Below are 17,685 nucleotides of genomic sequence, written 5' to 3'. Positions count from 1 at the left end.
TGGATATGCGGCTCCCAAGCCTACCCGTGGCTCCCCACTGGGCTGGTATGGCTGCTGCTATCCAGGGTATGGGGGGGCTATACACCTCAGAGAGCACATTAACCACTCACAGACCACACCGACCTACACAAACCAGACTGACCACCCACAGACAACACCGATCACTCTCAGACTGCAAAGCCCACCACTACCCAGACAGAACACACAGACAGCACAGTGACTACCACAGACCATACCGACAACCCACAGACCACGCTGAAATCCTACAGACCACGCTGACGATGTACAGACCACACTGACCACCAGGCTACAGTGACCACTCACAGACCAAACTGACCTCCCTCACACCAGACGGGTCTCCACAGCCCAACTAGCCACTACTCCGTGACTTCCCACAGACCACGATGAGCTCCCCCAAAACACGCTGAGTACTGACGTCACACTGACAAACACAGATCACATTGACACCCACCCCCCACACACATAGACCACAGCTCCAAAACTGACTACACTGTTCACCCACAGAAAACATTGAACACCACATATCACACCGACCAGTAAAGACCACAATGACCCAATGACCACCCTCAGACCATGCTGACAAACACTGACCATACTGACCACCCACAGACCACACTGACCGACACAAACTACATCGAGCACCCACAGACCAAATTGACCGTCACAGACCAGATTGTGTACAACAGAACACACTGTTCACCACAGACCATAGACCACAGTAACTACACTTGCAACACACTAACCACCCAGGGACTACACTGACCACCCTCAGACTACACAGAGCACCGTAGACCATCCACATAACCCACTGACCACCACAGACTCCGCTGACCACCCATAGACCACAATGATGATGCATCAATCACACTGACCATCACAGAGCACAGTGACCACTCACACCCCAAAATGACCATTCTCACACCAAAGTGAACTCCAGAATCCCACCGAATAACACAGAGCACACTCTCCACTCGTAGTCCAACAATGTCCACACTGTACAACACTGACCACCACACACCACACTGGTTATCACAGAGCACCCTGACCATCTACAGGACACATAGACTACCCACAGGCCACACTAACCATGATCAGATACTACTGACGTCCACAGATACCACTGACCACCACAGATGTCACTGACTGGCAACCCACACACATTACTGACCATCACTGACTACAGTACAACAGACCACACAGACCACACAGACCACCCACGGATCACATTGACCATCATTGACCAGTCACAGACCACACTGACCATCACAGACCACAGTGATCACCCACAGACCACACTGACCATCACGGACCACACTGACCACCCACAGACCACACTGATCATCACAGAACACAGTGACCATCACTGACCACACTGACCACCCACAGACCACACTGACCATCACAGACCACACTGACCATCACAGACCACAGTGACCACCCACAGACCACACTGACCATCACAGACCACACTGACCACCTACAGACCACACTGACCATCACAGACCACACAGACCATCACAGACGACACTGACCATCACAGACCACAGTGACCATCACTGACCACACTGAACACCCACAGACCACACTGACCATCACAGACCACACTGACCATCACAGACCACAGTGACCACCCACAGACCACACTGACCATCACAGAACACACTGACCACCCACAGACCACACTGACCATCACAGACCACACAGACCATCACAGACCACAGTGACCACCCACAGACCACACTGACCACCCACAGACCACACTGACCATCACAGGCAACACTGACCACCCACAGACCACACTGACAATCACAAATCACACTGACAACCCACAGACCACACTGACCACCCACAGACCACACTGACCATCACAGACAACACTGACAACCCAAAGACCACACTGACCATCACAAATCACACTGACAACCCACAGACCACACTGACCACCCACAGACCATACTGACCATCACAGACCACACTGACCACCCACAGACCACACTGGCCATCACAGACCACACTGACCACCCACAGACCAATGTGACCATCACAGACCACACTGACCATGACAGACCACATTGACCACCCACAGACCACACTGACCATCACAGACCACACTTACCACACACAGACCACACTGACCATCACAGACCACACTGACCACACACAGACCACACTGACCACCCACAGACCACACTGAACATCACAACTCAAACTGACAAACCACAGACCACACTGACCACCCACAGACCACACTGACCATCACAGACCACACTGACCACCCACAGACCACACTGAACATCACAACTCACACTGACAAACCACAGACCACACTGACCACCCACAGACCACACTGACCACACACAGACCACACTGACCACACACAGACCACACTGATCATCACAAATCACACTGACAACCCACAGACCACACTGACCACCCACAGACCACACTGACCATCACAGACCACACTGACCACCCACAGAACACACTGACCATCACTGACCACACTGACCACCCACAGACCACAGTGACGATCACAGACCACACTGACCATTGCTGACCACACTGACCATCCACAGACCACACTTACCACCCACAGACCACATTGACAATCACAGACCACACTGAGCACCCACAGACCACACTGACCATCACAGACCACATTGACAACCCACAGACCACACTGACCATCACTACCACACTGACCACTCACAGACCACACTGACCATCACAGACGACACTGACCACACACAGACCACACAGACCACCCACAGACCACACTGACCATCACAGACCACACTGACCACACACAGACCACACTGACAACCCACAGACCACACTGACCATCACAGACCACACTGACCACTCACAGACCACACTGACCATCACAGAACACACTGACCACACACAGACCACACTGACCATTACAAATCACACTGACAAACCACAGACCACACTGCCCACCCACAGACCACACTGACCACCCACAGACCACACTGAGCATCACAGACCACACTGACCACCCACAGACCACACTAACCATCACAGACCACACTGATCAGCCACAGACCACAGTGACCACCACAGACCACACTGACCACCCACAGACCACAGTGACCACCACAGAACACACTGATCACCCACAGACCACACTGACCATCACAGACCATGCTGACCACCCACAGACCACACTGACCACCCACAGACCACATTGACCATCACAGACCACACTGACAACCCACAGACCTCACTGACCATCACAGACCACAATGACCACCCACAGACCACACTGACCATCACAAATCACACTGACAACCCACAGACCACACTGACCACCCACAGACCACACTGACCATCACAGACCACACTGACCACACACAGACCACACTGACCATCACAGACCACACTGAACATCACAGACTGCACTGACCAACCACAGACCACACTGACCATCACAGACCACACTGACCATCAGAGACCACACTGAACACCCACAGACCACACTGACCATCACAGACCACACTGACCATCACAGACCACACTGACAACCCACAGACCACACTGACAATCACAGACCACACTGACCAACCACAGACCACACTGACCATCACAGACCACACTGACCATCACAGACCACACTGACAACCCACAGACCACACTGACAATCACAGACCACACTGACCAACCACAGACCACACTGACCATCACAGACCACACTGACCATCATAGACCACACTGATCATCACAGACCACACTGACCACCCACAGACCACACTGACCATCACAGACCACACTGACCACCCACAGACCACATTGACCATCACAGAACACACTGATCATCACAGACCACAGTGACCACCCACAGACCACACTGACCATCACAGACCACACTGACCAGGCACAGACCACAGTGACCATCACAGACCACACTGACCATGACAGACCACATTGACCACCCACAGAATACACTGACCACCCACAGACCACACTGACCATCACAGACCACACTGACCACACACAGACCACACTGACCATCACAAATCACACTGACAACCTACAGACCACACTGACCACCCACAGACCACACTAACCATCACAGACCACACTGACCACCAACAGACCACACTGACCATCACAGACCACACCGACAACCCACAGACCACACTGACCATCACAGACCACACTGACCATTGCTGACCACACTGACCATCCACAGACCACACTTACTATCCACAGACCACATTGACAATCACAGACCACACTGACCACCCACAGACCACACTGACCATCACAGACCACACTGAGCACCCACAAACCACACTGACAATCACAAACCACACTGACAACCCACAGACCACACTGACCATCACTACCACACTGACCACTCACAGACCACACTGACCATCACAGACTACACTGACCACACACAGAACACACTAACCACCCACAGACCACACTGACCATCACAGACCACACTGACCACACACAGACCACACTGACCACCCACAGACCGCACTGACCATCACAGACCACACTGACCATCCACAGACAACACTGACCATCACAGACCACACTGACAACCCACAGACCACACTGACCATCACAGACCACACTGACCACACAAAGACCACACTGACCACCCACAGACCACACTGACCATCACAACTCACAATGACAAACCACAGACCACACTGACCACCCACAGACCACACTGACCATCACAGACCACACTGACCACACACAGACCACATTGACCATCACAAATCACACTGACAACCCACAGACCACACTGACCACCCACAGACCACACTGACCATGACAGAGCACACTCACAACCCACAGACCACACTGACAATCACAGACCACACTGACCATTGCTGACCACACTGACCATCCACAGTCCACACTGACAACCCAGAGACCACATTGACCATCACAGACCACACTGACCACCCACAGACCACACTGACCATCACAGACCACACTGACCAACCACAGACCACACTGACCACCCACACACCACACTGACCATCACAGAACACAGTGACCATCACTGACCACACTGACCATCACAGATCGCACTGAACACCCACAGACCACACTGACCATCACAGACAACACTGACCACACACAGACCACACTGACCACCCACAGACCACACTGACCAACACAGACCTCACTGACCACCCACAGACCACACTGACCAGCACAGACCACACTGACCACACACAGACCACACTGAACATCACAGACCACACTGACAACCCACAGACCTCACTGTCCATCACAGACCACAATGACCACCCACAGACCACGCTGACCATCACAGACCACCATGAACACCCACAGACCACACTGACCATCACAGACCACACTGACCACCCACAGACCACACTGACCACCCACAGACCACACTGACCAACACAGACCTCACTGACCACCCACAGACCACACTGACCATCACAAATCACACTGACAACCCGCAGAGCACACTGACCACCCACAGACCACACCGACCATCACAGACCACACTGACCACCCACAGACCATACTGACCATCACAGACCACACTGACAAACCACAGACCACACTGACCATCACAGACCACACTGACCACCCACAGACCACACTGACCATCACAGACCACACTGACCACCCACAGACCACACTGAACATCACAACTCACACTGACAAACCACAGACCACACTGACCACCCACAGACCACACTGACCATCACAGACCACACTGACCACACACAGACCACACTGATCATCACAAATCACACTGACAACCCACAGACCACACTGACCACCCACAGACCACACTGACCATCACAGACCACACTGACCACCCACAGAACACACTGACCATCACTGACCACACTGACCACCCACAGACCACAGTGACGATCACAGACCACACTGACCATTGCTGACCACACTGACCATCCACAGACCACACTTACCACCCACAGACCACATTGACAATCACAGACCACATTGACCACCCACAGACCACACTGACCATCACAGACCACACTGAGCACCCACAGACCACACTGACCATCACAGACCACATTGACAACCCACAGACCACACTGACCATCACTACCACACTGACCACTCACAGACCACACTGACCATCACAGACGACACTGACCACACACAGACCACACAGACCACCCACAGACCACACTGACCATCACAGACCACACTGACCACACACAGACCACACTGACAACCCACAGACCACACTGACCATCACAGACCACACTGACCACTCACAGACCACACTGACCATCACAGAACACACTGACCACACACAGACCACACTGACCATTACAAATCACACTGACAAACCACAGACCACACTGCCCACCCACAGACCACACTGACCACCCACAGACCACACTGAGCATCACAGACCACACTGACCACCCACAGACCACACTAACCATCACAGACCACACTGATCAGCCACAGACCACAGTGACCACCACAGACCACACTGACCACCCACAGACCACAGTGACCACCACAGAACACACTGATCACCCACAGACCACACTGACCATCACAGACCATGCTGACCACCCACAGACCACACTGACCACCCACAGACCACATTGACCATCACAGACCACACTGACAACCCACAGACCTCACTGACCATCACAGACCACAATGACCACCCACAGACCACACTGACCATCACAAATCACACTGACAACCCACAGACCACACTGACCACCCACAGACCACACTGACCATCACAGACCACACTGACCACACACAGACCACACTGACCATCACAGACCACACTGACCACTCACAGGCCACACTGACCATCACTGACCACACTGAACACCCACAAACCACACTGACCATCACAGAACACACTGACCATCACACACCACAGCAACCAGTCACAGACCACACTGACCATCACAGACCACACTAACCACCCACAGACCACACTGACCATCACAGACTACACTGACCACCCAGACACCACATTGACCATCACAGACCGCACTGACCACACACAGACCACACTGAACATCACAGACTGCACTGACCAACCACAGACCACACTGACCATCACAGACCACACTGACCATCAGAGACCACACTGAACACCCACAGACCACACTGACCATCACAGACCACACTGACCATCACAAATCACACTGAAAACCCACAGACCACACTGACCACCCACAGACCACACTGACCATCACAGAACACACTGACCACCCACAGACCACACTGACCATCACAGACCACACTGACAACCCACAGACCACACTGACAATCACAGACCACACTGACCAACCACAGACCACACTGACCATCACAGACCACACTGACCATCACAGACCACACTGACAACCCACAGACCACACTGACAATCACAGACCACACTGACCAACCACAGACCACACTGACCATCACAGACCACACTGACCATCATAGACCACACTGATCATCACAGACCACACTGACCACCCACAGACCACACTGACCATCACAGACCACACTGACCACCCACAGACCACACTGACCATCACAGAACACACTGATCATCACAGACCACAGTGACCACCCACAGACCACACTGACCATCACAGACCACACTGACCAGGCACAGACCACAGTGACCATCACAGACCACACTGACCATGACAGACCACATTGACCACCCACAGAATACACTGACAACCCACAGACCTCACTGTCCATCACAGACCACAATGACCACCCACAGACCACGCTGACCATCACAGACCACCATGAACACCCACAGACCACACTGACCATCACAGACCACACTGACCACCCACAGACCACACTGACCACCCACAGACCACACTGACCAACACAGACCTCACTGACCACCCACAGACCACACTGACCATCACAAATCACACTGACAACCCGCAGAGCACACTGACCACCCACAGACCACACCGACCATCACAGACCACACTGACCACCCACAGACCATACTGACCATCACAGACCACACTGACAAACCACAGACCACACTGACCATCACAGACCACACTGACCACCCACAGACCACACTGAACATCACAACTCAAACTGACAAACCACAGACCACACTGACCACCCACAGACCACACTGACCATCACAGACCACACTGACCACCCACAGACCACACTGAACATCACAACTCACACTGACAAACCACAGACCACACTGACCACCCACAGACCACACTGACCATCACAGACCACACTGACCACACACAGACCACACTGATCATCACAAATCACACTGACAACCCACAGACCACACTGACCACCCACAGACCACACTGACCATCACAGACCACACTGACCACCCACAGAACACACTGACCATAACTGACCACACTGACCACCCACAGACCACAGTGACGATCACAGACCACACTGACCATTGCTGACCACACTGACCATCCACAGACCACACTTACCACCCACAGACCACATTGACAATCACAGACCACATTGACCACCCACAGACCACACTGACCATCACAGACCACACTGAGCACCCACAGACCACACTGACCATCACAGACCACATTGACAACCCACAGACCACACTGACCATCACTACAACACTGACCACTCACAGACCACACTGACCATCACAGACGACACTGACCACACACAGACCACACAGACCACCCACAGACCACACTGACCATCACAGACCACACTGACCACACACAGACCACACTGACAACCCACAGACCACACTGACCATCACAGACCACACTGACCACTCACAGACCACACTGACCATCACAGAACACACTGACCACACACAGACCACACTGACCATTACAAATCACACTGACAAACCACAGACCACACTGCCCACCCACAGACCACACTGACCACCCACAGACCACACTGAGCATCACAGACCACACTGACCACCCACAGACCACACTAACCATCACAGACCACACTGATCAGCCACAGACCACAGTGACCACCACAGACCACACTGACCACCCACAGACCACAGTGACCACCACAGAACACACTGATCACCCACAGACCACACTGACCATCACAGACCATGCTGACCACCCACAGACCACACTGACCACCCACAGACCACATTGACCATCACAGACCACACTAACAACCCACAGACCTCACTGACCATCACAGACCACAATGACCACCCACAGACCACACTGACCATCACAAATCACACTGACAACCCACAGACCACACTGACCACCCACAGACCACACTGACCATCACAGACCACACTGACCACACACAGACCACACTGACCATCACAGACCACACTGACCACTCACAGGCCACACTGACCATCACTGACCACACTGAACACCCACAAACCACACTGACCATCACAGAACACACTGACCATCACACACCACAGCAACCAGTCACAGACCACACTGACCATCACAGACCACACTAACCACCCACAGACCACACTGACCATCAGAGACCACACTGAACACCCACAGACCACACTGACCATCACAGACCACACTGACCATCACAAATCACACTGAAAACCCACAGACCACACTGACCACCCACAGACCACACTGACCATCACAGAACACACTGACCACCCACAGACCACACTGACCATCACAGACCACACTGACAACCCACAGACCACACTGACAATCACAGACCACACTGACCAACCACAGACCACACTGACCATCACAGACCACACTGACCATCACAGACCACACTGACAACCCACAGACCACACTGACAATCACAGACCACACTGACCAACCACAGACCACACTGACCATCACAGACCACACTGACCATCATAGACCACACTGATCATCACAGACCACACTGACCACCCACAGACCACACTGACCATCACAGACCACACTGACCACCCACAGACCACACTGACCATCACAGAACACACTGATCATCACAGACCACAGTGACCACCCACAGACCATACTGACCATCACAGACCACACTGACCAGGCACAGACCACAGTGACCATCACAGACCACACTGACCATGACAGACCACATTGACCACCCACAGAATACACTGACAACCCACAGACCTCACTGTCCATCACAGACCACAATGACCACCCACAGACCACGCTGACCATCACAGACCACCATGAACACCCACAGACCACACTGACCATCACAGACCACACTGACCACCCACAGACCACACTGACCACCCACAGACCACACTGACCAACACAGACCTCACTGACCACCCACAGACCACACTGACCATCACAAATCACACTGACAACCCGCAGAGCACACTGACCACCCACAGACCACACCGACCATCACAGACCACACTGACCACCCACAGACCATACTGACCATCACAGACCACACTGACAAACCACAGACCACACTGACCATCACAGACCACACTGACCACCCACAGACCACACTGAACATCACAACTCAAACTGACAAACCACAGACCACACTGACCACCCACAGACCACACTGACCATCACAGACCACACTGACCACCCACAGACCACACTGAACATTACAACTCACACTGACAAACCACAGTCCACACTGACCACCCACAGACCACACTGACCATCACAGACCACACTGACCACACACAGACCACACTGATCATCACAAATCACACTGACAACCCACAGACCACACTGACCACCCACAGACCACACTGACCATCACAGACCACACTGACCACCCACAGAACACACTGACCATCACTGACCACACTGACCACCCACAGACCACAGTGACGATCACAGACCACACTGACCATTGCTGACCACACTGACCATCCACAGACCACACTTACCACCCACAGACCACATTGACAATCACAGACCACATTGACAACCCACAGACCACACTGACCATCACAGACCACACTGAGCACCCACAGACCACACTGACCATCACAGACCACATTGACAACCCACAGACCACACTGACCATCACTACCACACTGACCACTCACAGACCACACTGACCATCACAGACGACACTGACCACACACAGACCACACAGACCACCCACAGACCACACTGACCATCACAGACCACATTGACAACCCACAGACCACACTGACCATCACTACCACACTGACCACTCACAGACCACACTGACCATCACAGACGACACTGACCACACACAGACCACACAGACCACCCACAGACCACACTGACCATCACAGACCACACTGACCACACACAGACCACACTGACAACCCACAGACCACACTGACCATCACAGACCACACTGACCACTCACAGACCACACTGACCATCACAGAACACACTGACCACACACTTGACCACACTGACCATTACAAATCACACTGACAAACCACAGACCACACTGCCCACCCACAGACCACACTGACCACCCACAGACCACACTGAGCATCACAGACCACACTGACCACCCACAGACCACACTAACCATCACAGACCACACTGATCAGCCACAGACCACAGTGACCACCACAGACCACACTGACCACCCACAGACCACAGTGACCACCACAGAACACACTGATCACCCACAGACCACACTGACCATCACAGACCATGCTGACCACCCACAGACCACACTGACCACCCACAGACCACATTGACCATCACAGACCACACTGACAACCCACAGACCTCACTGACCATCACAGACCACAATGACCACCCACAGACCACACTGACCATCACAAATCACACTGACAACCCACAGACCACACTGACCACCCACAGACCACACTGACCATCACAGACCACACTGACCACACACAGACCACACTGACCATCACAGACCACACTGACCACTCACAGGCCACACTGACCATCACTGACCACACTGAACACCCACAAACCACACTGACCATCACAGAACACACTGACCATCACACACCACAGCAACCAGTCACAGACCACACTGACCATCACAGACCACACTAACCACCCACAGACCACACTGACCATCACAGACTACACTGACCACCCAGACACCACATTGACCATCACAGACCGCACTGACCACACACAGACCACACTGAACATCACAGACTGCACTGACCAACCACAGACCACACTGACCATCACAGACCACACTGACCATCAGAGACCACACTGAACACCCACAGACCACACTGACCATCACAGACCACACTGACCATCACAAATCACACTGAAAACCCACAGACCACACTGACCACCCACAGACCACACTGACCATCACAGAACACACTGACCACCCACAGACCACACTGACCATCACAGACCACACTGACAACCCACAGACCACACTGACAATCACAGACCACACTGACCACACACAGACCACACTGACCATCACAGACCACACTGACCACTCACAGGCCACACTGACCATCACTGACCACACTGAACACCCACAAACCACACTGACCATCACAGAACACACTGACCATCACACACCACAGCAACCAGTCACAGACCACACTGACCATCACAGACCACACTAACCACCCACAGACCACACTGACCATCACAGACTACACTGACCACCCAGACACCACATTGACCATCACAGACCGCACTGACCACACACAGACCACACTGAACATCACAGACTGCACTGACCAACCACAGACCACACTGACCATCACAGACCACACTGACCATCAGAGACCACACTGAACACCCACAGACCACACTGACCATCACAGACCACACTGACCATCACAAATCACACTGAAAACCCACAGACCACACTGACCACCCACAGACCACACTGACCATCACAGAACACACTGACCACCCACAGACCACACTGACCATCACAGACCACACTGACAACCCACAGACCACACTGACAATCACAGACCACACTGACCAACCACAGACCACACTGACCATCACAGACCACACTGACCATCATAGACCACACTGATCATCACAGACCACACTGACCACCCACAGACCACACTGACCATCACAGACCACACTGACCACCCACAGACCACACTGACCATCACAGAACACACTGATCATCACAGACCACAGTGACCACCCACAGACCACACTGACCATCACAGACCACACTGACCAGGCACAGACCACAGTGACCATCACAGACCACACTGACCATGACAGACCACATTGACCACCCACAGAATACACTGACAACCCACAGACCTCACTGTCCATCACAGACCACAATGACCACCCACAGACCACGCTGACCATCACAGACCACCATGAACACCCACAGACCACACTGACCATCACAGACCACACTGACCACCCACAGACCACACTGACCACCCACAGACCACACTGACCAACACAGACCTCACTGACCACCCACAGACCACACTGACCATCACAAATCACACTGACAACCCGCAGAGCACACTGACCACCCACAGACCACACCGACCATCACAGACCACACTGACCACCCACAGACCATACTGACCATCACAGACCACACTGACAAACCACAGACCACACTGACCATCACAGACCACACTGACCACCCACAGACCACACTGAACATCACAACTCAAACTGACAAACCACAGACCACACTGACCACCCACAGACCACACTGACCTTCACAGACCACACTGACCACCCACAGACCACACTGAACATCACAACTCACACTGACAAACCACAGACCACACTGACCACCCACAGACCACACTGACCATCACAGACCACACTGACCACACACAGACCATACTGACCATCACAGACCACACTGACAAACCACAGACCACACTGACCATCACAGACCACACTGACCACCCACAGACCACACTGAACATCACAACTCAAACTGACAAACCACAGACCACACTGACCACCCACAGACCACACTGACCATCACAGACCACACTGACCACCCACAGACCACACTGAACATCACAACTCACACTGACAAACCACAGACCACACTGACCACCCACAGACCACACTGACCATCACAGACCACACTGACCACACACAGACCACACTGATCATCACAAATCACACTGACAACCCACAGACCACACTGACCACCCACAGACCACACTGACCATCACAGACCACACTGACCACCCACAGAACACACTGACCATCACTGACCACACTGACCACCCACAGACCACAGTGAAGATCACAGACCACACTGACCATTGCTGACCACACTGACCATCCACAGACCACACTTACCACTCACAGACCACACTGACCATCACAGAACACACTGACCACACACAGACCACACTGACCATTACAAATCACACTGACAAACCACAGACCACACTGAGCACCCACAGACCACACTGACCATCACAGACCACATTGACAACCCACAGACCACACTGACCATCACTACCACACTGACCACTCACAGACCACACTGACCATCACAGACGACACTGACCACACACAGACCACACAGACCACCCACAGACCACACTGACCATCACAGACCACACTGACCACACACAGACCACACTGACAACCCACAGACCACACTGACCATCACAGACCACACTGACCACTCACAGACCACACTGACCATCACAGAACACACTGACCACACACAGACCACACTGACCATTACAAATCACACTGACAAACCACAGACCACACTGCCCACCCACAGACCACACTGACCACCCACAGACCACACTGAGCATCACAGACCACACTGACCACCCACAGACCAAACTAACCATCACAGACCACACTGATCAGCCACAGACCACAGTGACCACCACAGACCACACTGACCACCCACAGACCACAGTGACCACCACAGAACACACTGATCACCCACAGACCACACTGACCATCACAGACCATGCTGACCACCCACAGACCACACTGACCACCCACAGACCACATTGACCATCACAGACCACACTGACAACCCACAGACCTCACTGACCATCACAGACCACAATGACCACCCACAGACCACACTGACCATCACAAATCACACTGACAACCCACAGACCACACTGACCACCCACAGACCACACTGACCATCACAGACCACACTGACCACACACAGACCACACTGACCATCACAGACCACACTGACCACTCACAGGCCACACTGACCATCACTGACCACACTGAACACCCACAAACCACACTGACCATCACAGAACACACTGACCATCACACACCACAGCAACCAGTCACAGACCACACTGACCATCACAGACCACACTAACCACCCACAGACCACACTGACCATCACAGACCACACTGACCATGACAGACCACACTGACCACACACAGACCACACTGACCATCACAAATCACACTGACAACCCACAGACCACACTGACCACCCACAGACCACACTGACCATCCCAGACCACACTGACCACCCACAGACCACACTGACCATCACAGACCACACTGACCATTGCTGACCACACTGACCATCTACAGACCACACTGACCACCCACAGACCACACTGACCATCACAGACCACACTGAGCACCAACAGACCACACTGACCATCACAGACCACACTGACAACCCACAGACCACACTGACCATCACTACCAAACTGACCACTCACAGACCACACTGACCATCACAGACCACACTGACCACACACAGACCACACTGACCACCCACAGACCACACTGACCATCACAGACCACAATGACAACACACAGACCACACTGACCACCCACAGACCACAATGACCATCACAGACCACAGTGATCACCAACAGAACACACTGACCATCACAGACCACTCTAACCACCCACAGACCACACTGATTATCACAGACCACACTGACCATCACAGACAACAGTGACCACCCACAGACCACACAGACCATCACAGACCACACTGACCACACACAAACCACACTGACCATCACATACCACAGTGACCAGCACTGACCACCCACAGACCACACTGAACATCGCAGACCACACTGACCATCACAGACCACACTGACCACTCACAGACCACACTGACCATCACAGAACACACTGACCACACACAGACCACACTGACCATTACAAATCACACTGACAAACCACAGACCACACTGCCCACCCACAGACCACACTGACCACCCACAGACCACACTGAGCATCACAGACCACACTGACCACCCACAGACCACACTAACCATCACAGACCACACTGATCAGCCACAGACCACAGTGACCACCACAGACCACACTGACCACCCACAGACCACAGTGACCACCACAGAACACACTGATCACCCACAGACCACACTGACCATCACAGACCATGCTGACCACCCACAGACCACACTGACCACCCACAGACCACATTGACCATCACAGACCACACAGACAACCCACAGACCTCACTGACCATCACAGACCACAATGACCACCCACAGACCACACTGACCATCACAAATCACACTGACAACCCACAGACCACACTGACCACCCACAGACCACACTGACCATCACAGACCACACTGACCACACACAGACCACACTGACCATCACAGACCACACTGACCACTCACAGGCCACACTGACCATCACTGACCACACTGAACACCCACAAACCACACTGACCATCACAGAACACACTGACCATCACACACCACAGCAACCAGTCACAGACCACACTGACCATCACAGACCACACTAACCACCCACAGACCACACTGACCATCACAGACTACACTGACCACCCAGACACCACATTGACCATCACAGACCGCACTGACCACACACAGACCACACTGAACATCACAGACTGCACTGACCAACCACAGACCACACTGACCATCACAGACCACACTGACCATCAGAGACCACACTGAACACCCACAGACCACACTGACCATCACAGACCACACTGACCATCACAAATCACACTGAAAACCCACAGACCACACTGACCACCCACAGACCACACTGACCATCACAGAACACACTGACCACCCACAGACCACACTGACCATCACAGACCACACTGACAACCCACAGACCACACTGACAATCACAGACCACACTGACCACACACAGACCACACTGACCATCACAGACCACACTGACCACTCACAGGCCACACTGACCATCACTGACCACACTGAACACCCACAAACCACACTGACCATCACAGAACACACTGACCATCACACACCACAGCAACCAGTCACAGACCACACTGACCATCACAGACCACACTAACCACCCACAGACCACACTGACCATCACAGACTACACTGACCACCCAGACACCACATTGACCATCACAGACCGCACTGACCACACACAGACCACACTGAACATCACAGACTGCACTGACCAACCACAGACCACACTGACCATCACAGACCACACTGACCATCAGAGACCACACTGAACACCCACAGACCACACTGACCATCACAGACCACACTGACCATCACAAATCACACTGAAAACCCACAGGCCACACTGACCACCCACAGACCACACTGACCATCACAGAACACACTGACCACCCACAGACCACACTGACCATCACAGACCACACTGACAACCCACAGACCACACTGACAATCACAGACCACACTGACCAACCACAGACCACACTGACCATCACAGACCACACTGACCATCATAGACCTCACTGATCATC

Source organism: Mobula birostris, chromosome 32 (assembly GCF_030028105.1).
Source record: "Mobula birostris isolate sMobBir1 chromosome 32, sMobBir1.hap1, whole genome shotgun sequence".
NCBI classification, from domain to species: Eukaryota; Metazoa; Chordata; class Chondrichthyes; order Myliobatiformes; family Myliobatidae; genus Mobula; species Mobula birostris.
This window is presented reverse-complemented; position numbering follows the sequence as displayed.